Source organism: Arachis hypogaea, chromosome 17, assembly GCF_003086295.3.
Source record: "Arachis hypogaea cultivar Tifrunner chromosome 17, arahy.Tifrunner.gnm2.J5K5, whole genome shotgun sequence".
Taxonomy (NCBI): domain Eukaryota; kingdom Viridiplantae; phylum Streptophyta; class Magnoliopsida; order Fabales; family Fabaceae; genus Arachis; species Arachis hypogaea.
Genome location: NC_092052.1, coordinates 78260220 through 78266693, shown reverse-complemented (window position 1 = coordinate 78266693; position 6474 = coordinate 78260220). Strand labels below are relative to the sequence as shown.

The window sequence follows — 6474 nt, the reverse complement described above, 5'->3', positions numbered from 1 at the left end:
ATTAGTTTTGCTTCAAAATTCAATTCGGAACATTCACAGCAGAGCCAACAAGTTACTGCTGTTCCAAAAATTCTGTAGTAAAAATCAGATCCCACAACCATTACTCAAAAATTCACCATAAATCTTATATTTAATGAAAAGATCTCAAACTCTCCAATTCAGTTCCACTTATTCCCAAGTTTAACCAGGACTTAGTTCAACGCAATTTCGATCATCACAGAATTAGTTACAATCTTTCAAAGTTACTGTATTCACTTAAAGGTAATGCAGAAAATCAGATTTTACTGCTTAACTTTGAAAATCATAACTAAATCTTCAATTAATACGAAACCTTCAAATTTAAATCCTAACAACTACACTTGTTAAAGTTTACTCAGATTTTAATCTCATACCATTTCGATCACTAGCAAATTACTAGGCCGTCCTCAAAGTAACCATTCTATTTTGAAAACCAGATTCTTAATAATAGTTTAGTCTTTTAGGCCCTAATTCTTCAACAATTCTCAATCCAGTATCAAATATATCAAATGATTATCTTAGTTTCAACTATTTATACATAATCAGTCAAACCCACAATCCTCTACTAATCTCAAGTCACTTTCACAACCATAGCAATATACCAAACAACCATTTCAACAACCAACAATCAATAATTCAATCATCTACCATACATAATTACAATCAATTCAATCACAGCACCAAGCACAATCGCAATCCCAATCCAACATTCATATAATCAATCAATTACTCACAGCTATTAATACTATTTGCAGTTATTCAGTAAACCTTGTTGGCATTCCTAAATTAAAATCATTTTAAACCCCCTACCTCGATGTCGCAATTACAAGAAACCGGAGACAGAATTGTGGCGAGACAGCTGGCTAGACCCCTACTAGTCCCGCAAACATTTCAGCCAAGAAAGCAGCGACACTAGATCTCAGCACAACTGGGACAGCAGTAGCATTAGCTCCCACAACAATGACCATGGTTGCAGCGAAATGAAGATTTCGGTTTCAATGGAATCGAAAGGCAGAAACGGCTCTGGTAATTTAAAACAGAGCACAGGCCAAAGTTGAATTAAAAAAAGAACAAGCAGTTTAATAAGAAATTGGCATAATAGGATGTATCGATTGGAGCAGAAATAAGGGAAAAAGGCTAACCCAGGCCAATGGATGTTGAACCTAATTAGAACGGGAACAGGGCAGCAGTGATTCCCAGCAATCCTTCCCGGTGGTTCCAGCAGCAGCAACACCCCGCCAGTGGCTCCATTCCACAGCAACTCCAACAATCAGAAGAATGAGTACTAGAAGTAGAAACAACTGCATCTATGGCAACTCCAAATCGACGGCAACAGTGGCATCAGCTCCTTCTTCTTCTTGCGTGCAGAGGCGTTAGTGATGGCTAGGGTTCGATGAAAGTGGCTCTCCTTGGTGGTGGCTTGTACAGCAGTTGTGACCGTTGAGGTTTCACCCAGCAATGCCTCCTCCGATGGCGATGGCTAGGGTTATGACAGCGGCAGCAGCGAGACTTCTCTCCTTCTCTCGCCTGTGTCACCCTCCCACTCCTGTATGACAACTACGGCAGCTTTGGTGGAAGTGATGCCCACCGGTGTTGCTCCCCCCTTCCCCTCTTCCCTCTGCATCTCGTTCTCTCTCGATCTCTCTTCCCCTGTTTTCTCTGATTTCTTTCTTCTCTGTGTTGATAATTTTGCTTGTGTGTAGTGTATTCATACGTGAATGAATGGTGGGGAGAAAAGAAGCATGGAGGAATAAGGGAGGGGTTAGTGTACCGTATACGTGTGTATGACTAATTGGATGAGGAGTATACGTGTTACACAATAATGATAAGTAAAAATAAGAAACATAGATTAAAATTACAATAAAACATATACGATTAACATACGAATTTTAAGTAATATTTGGAATAAAAGAGAAAATTTGGATTTAAATATATTACTATAAAATTACTTTAGAAACATATATAACTTTATTTACCAACATACCAATGAGTCAAATAATTATTTTTAATTAAAATTATAAAATAAACTTACTAATCACAACTTATAAAATATAGTTTAAACTCGGAGGTATCAATTATTCAGATTATATGATATGACTCTTCATTATTTTTCTATTACCAAAACTTTAATTCCAATTTATATAAAATAACTAATTATAGTAAAGATTGTACATAAACCTTAATTAACTTAAACCCAAAGTATTTATAAAAATCAATTTAATCATTTTCTAATAAATTAATCTCTAAGAGCTCAAACTAATAAAATAAGTCATAACTTTTTCATTATATAAGTTACTTAAATTAAATTGTACGATTTTTTTTTATTTTTCAATTACTAACATTATACAAAATATTCCATTATAATAAAATCACTTAAGAATATTAATTGATTCAAAATAAAACTATCTCCGAATCTATTTAATTAGTTCTAATAAAATAATTTCTAAAATTATAAAGTTTAAACTTAATAAGATAAAATCTCAATTTATTTATATTTAGATTTCCAAACACGCGGGATGTTACAATGGTGCCTATTTTGCAGGGAATTAGGAATTTACCAGGATCCTGTTTCTTTTGAGGTAATTTCTGTCTATCCAATGCATTCAGTTCATTGGTGAGCAAGGGAGGTTCATCTTCCCAAGTCTCATTACCAAATAATTTGGCATTCAGCTTCATGATTGCACCAAGGTATTTAGCAACTTGCTCTTTAGTAATGTCTTCATCCTCTTCAGAGGAAGAATACTCATCAGAGCTCATGAAGGGCAGAAGGAGGTTCAATGGAATCTCTATGGTCTCTAGATGAGCCTCAGATTCCTTTGGTTCCTCAAAGGGAAATTCCTTATTTGTCACTGGACGTCCCAGGAGGTCTTCCTCACTAGGATTCACGTCCTTCTCCTCCCTTGTAGGTTCGGCCATGATGGTTAAATCAATGGCCTTGCACTCTCTCTTTGGATTTTCTTCTGTATTGCTTGGGAGAGTACTAAAGGGAGTTTTAGTGACTCTTTTACTCAGATGGCCCACTTGTGCCTCCAAATTTTTAATGGAGGACCTTTTTCATTAATGAAACTCACAGTGACCTTAGATAGATCAGAGACTATATTTGCTAAGCTAGATGGATTCTGCTCAGAATTCTCTGTCTGATGCTGAGTGGATGATGGAAAAGGTTTGCTATTGCTAAACCTGTTTCTTCCACCATTATTAAAGCCTTGTTGAGGCTTTTGTTGATCTTTCCATGAGAAATTTGGATGATTTCTCCATGAGGGATTATAGGTGTTTCCAAAGGGTTCACCCATGTAATTCACCTCTGCCATTGCAGGGTTCTCAGGATCATAAGCTTCTTCTTCAGAAGTTGCCTCTTTAGTACTGTTGGATGATTCCTTCAATCCATTCAGAATCTGAGAGATCATATTGACTTACTAAGTCAATATTTTATTCTGAGCCAATATGGCATTCAGAGTATCAACTTCAAGAACTCCCTTCCTTTGAGGCGTCCCATTACTCACAGGATTCCTTTCAGAAGTGTACATGAACTGGTTATTTGCAACCATGTCAATGAGTTCTTGAGCTTCTGCAAGCATTTTCTTTAGGTGAATAGATCCACCTGTAGAATGGTCCAATGACATTTTAGATAATTCAAACAGACCATCATAGAATATATCTAGGATGGTCCATTCTGAAAGCATGTCAAAAGGACACTTTTTGGTCAGTTCCTTGTATCTCTCCCAAGCTTCATAGAGGGATTCACCTTCCTTTTGTCTGAAGGTTTGAACATCCACTCTAAGCTTGCTAAGCTTTTGAGGAGGAAAGAACTTGGCTAAGAAAGCCGTGACTAGCTTATCCCAAGAGTTCAGGCTGTCTTTAGGTTGAGAGTCCAACCATATTCTAGCTCTGTCTCTTACAGCAAATGGGAAAAGCATAAGCCTGTAGACCTCGGAATCAACCCCATTGGTCTTAACAGTATCACAGATCTGTAAGAATTCAGTTAAGAACTGAAAGGGATCTTCGGATGGAAGTCCATAAAACTTGCAATTCTGTTGCATCAGAGAAACTAGTTGAGGTTTCAGCTCAAAATTGTTTGCTCCAATGGCAGGGATTGAGATGCTTCTTCTATGTAAATTGGAATTAGGTGTAGTAAAGTCACCAAGCATCTTCCTTGCATTGTTATTATTTTCGGCCATGTCTCATTCTTTTTCGAAATTTTCTGTTAGATTTTCTCCAGAGTGTTATGCTTTAGCTTCCCTTAGCTTCCTCTTCAGAGTCCTTTCAGGTTCAGGATCAGCTTCAACAAGAATGTTCTTATCCTTGTTCCTGCTCATATGAAAAAGAAGAAAACAGAAAAGAGAATATGGAATCCTCTATGTCACAGTATAGAGATTCCTTTATGTGAGTAGAAGAAGATATGAATAGAAGATGGAGAATCCAAACACAAGGGTGAGGAGTAGGTTCGAATTCTTAGATGAAGAGGAGTGTTAGTAGATAAATAAATAATTAGAAGGAGGTGAGAGAGAAGAATTTTTCGAAAATAATTAAAAAAAAAGAAAAATATTTTTGTTTTTAATTTAAAATTAAAGTTAAAATTTGAAAATAAAAAAAGAAAAATTAAATTAAATTAAATTAAAGTTTAAAACAATTAGTTAATTTAAAAAGGAATTTTGAAAAAGTGGAAGGTGATTTTTGAAAATTAGAGAGAGAACTAGTTAGTTGTTTTGAAAAAGATATGATTGAAACAAAAAGATAGGATTAGTTTGAAAAAGATTTGAAAATTGATTTTGAAAAGATAAGAAGTTTAGAAAAGATTTTGAAATTGATTTTGAAAAAGATATGATTGAAACTTAATTTGAAAAAGATTTGAAAAAGAAATTTAAAAAGATTTGATTTTGAAATTAAAGTTGATTACTTGACTTACAAGAAACTAAAAAGATATGATTCTAGAGTTCAAAGATTGAACCTTTCTTACTAGGCAAGTAACAAACTTAAAAATTTTGAATCAATCACATTAATTGTTAGCATTAATTTCGAAAATATGAAATAAAAATAAGAAAAAGATTTTGAAAATCAATTTGAAATTTTCAAAAATTATGAAAGAAAAATGAAAAAGATTTGATTTTTTTAAAAAAAGATTTGAAAAAGATAAGGTTTTTAAATTGAAAATTTGACTTGACTCATAAGAAACAACTAAATTTTAAAAAAGTTTTGAAAAAGTCAACTCAAATTTTCGAAATTTATGAGTGAAATACGGGAAAGATATTTTTTTGATTTTTTAATTTTTAATGATGAAAGAGAAAAACACAAAATTAAAACAAATCATGAAAATTATGAATCAAAACACCTAATGCATGCAAGAACACTTTGAATGTCAAGATAAACACCAAGAACACTTTGAAGATCAAGATGAACATCAAGACTTTATTTTTGAAGAATTTTTAAGAAAAGAAAACATGCAAGACACCAAACTTAGAAATTTTTGATATTTAGACTCTAAGAATTTAAGAATGCATATGAAAAACAAGAAAAGACACAAGACAAGAAAATATGAAGATCAAACAAGAAGACTTGTCAAGAACAACTTGAAGATCATGAAGAATGCAATGCATGAATTTTTCGAAAAAAATGCACAAATTTTAAAAACATGCAATTGACACCAAACTTAAAAAACTGACACTAGACTCAAACAAGAAACACAAAATTTTTGGTTTTTATGAATTTATTAATGTTTTTGGTATTTTTCGAAAATTATTTTGAAAAAGAGAATAAGGATTTCAAAATTTTTAATAAGAATTCCAGGAATCATGCAATGTTAGTCTAAAGCTTCAGTCTAAAGAGATTAGACAGGGTAGAACAAGCTTTAGCAGGACATTACATACAATAGCCAAATTGATGGGAATCAACTAGCTCCTGTGATGATAGAAGCATCATCTGAAACACTAGAATTCATTCTTAAAAATTCTGAATAAAAATAATTTTGAAAATATTTTTTTTTTTTTGTATTTTTCGAAAATAAGAAATAAAAAGCTTAAAATTAAAATAAAATTACCTAATCTGAGCAACAAGATGGACCGTCAGTTGTCCAAACTCGAACAATCCCCGGCAACGGCGCCAAAAACTTGGTGCACGAAATTGTGATCATCAACGGCGCCAACAACTTGGTACACACAATTATAATCTCAACTATTTATCACAACTTCGCACAACTAACCAGCAAGTGCACTGGGTCATCCAAGTAATAAACCTTACGTGAGTAAGGGTCGATCCCATGCAGATTGTCGGCCTGAAGCAAGCTATGGTCACCTTGTAAATCTCAGTCAGGCGGATTCAAATGGTTATGGTGAATTGATAATAAAAAGATAAATAAAACGTAAAATAAAGATAGAGGTACTTATGTAATTCTTTGGTGAGAATTTCAGATAAGCGTATAGAGATGCTTTCGTTCCTCCTGAACCTCTGCTTTCCTGCTGT

General features: G+C 33.7%; 1 non-coding gene across 1 annotated transcript; it reads left to right on the top strand.

Annotated features, from left to right (window-relative positions):
* Positions 1 to 3695: 3695 nt before the first annotated feature.
* LOC112768488 (small nucleolar RNA R71) lies at positions 3696 to 3803 on the top strand. Its single transcript, XR_003185908.1, has one exon. It is a non-coding gene; the product is annotated as a small nucleolar RNA R71 (small nucleolar RNA).
* Positions 3804 to 6474: the final 2671 nt, after the last annotated feature.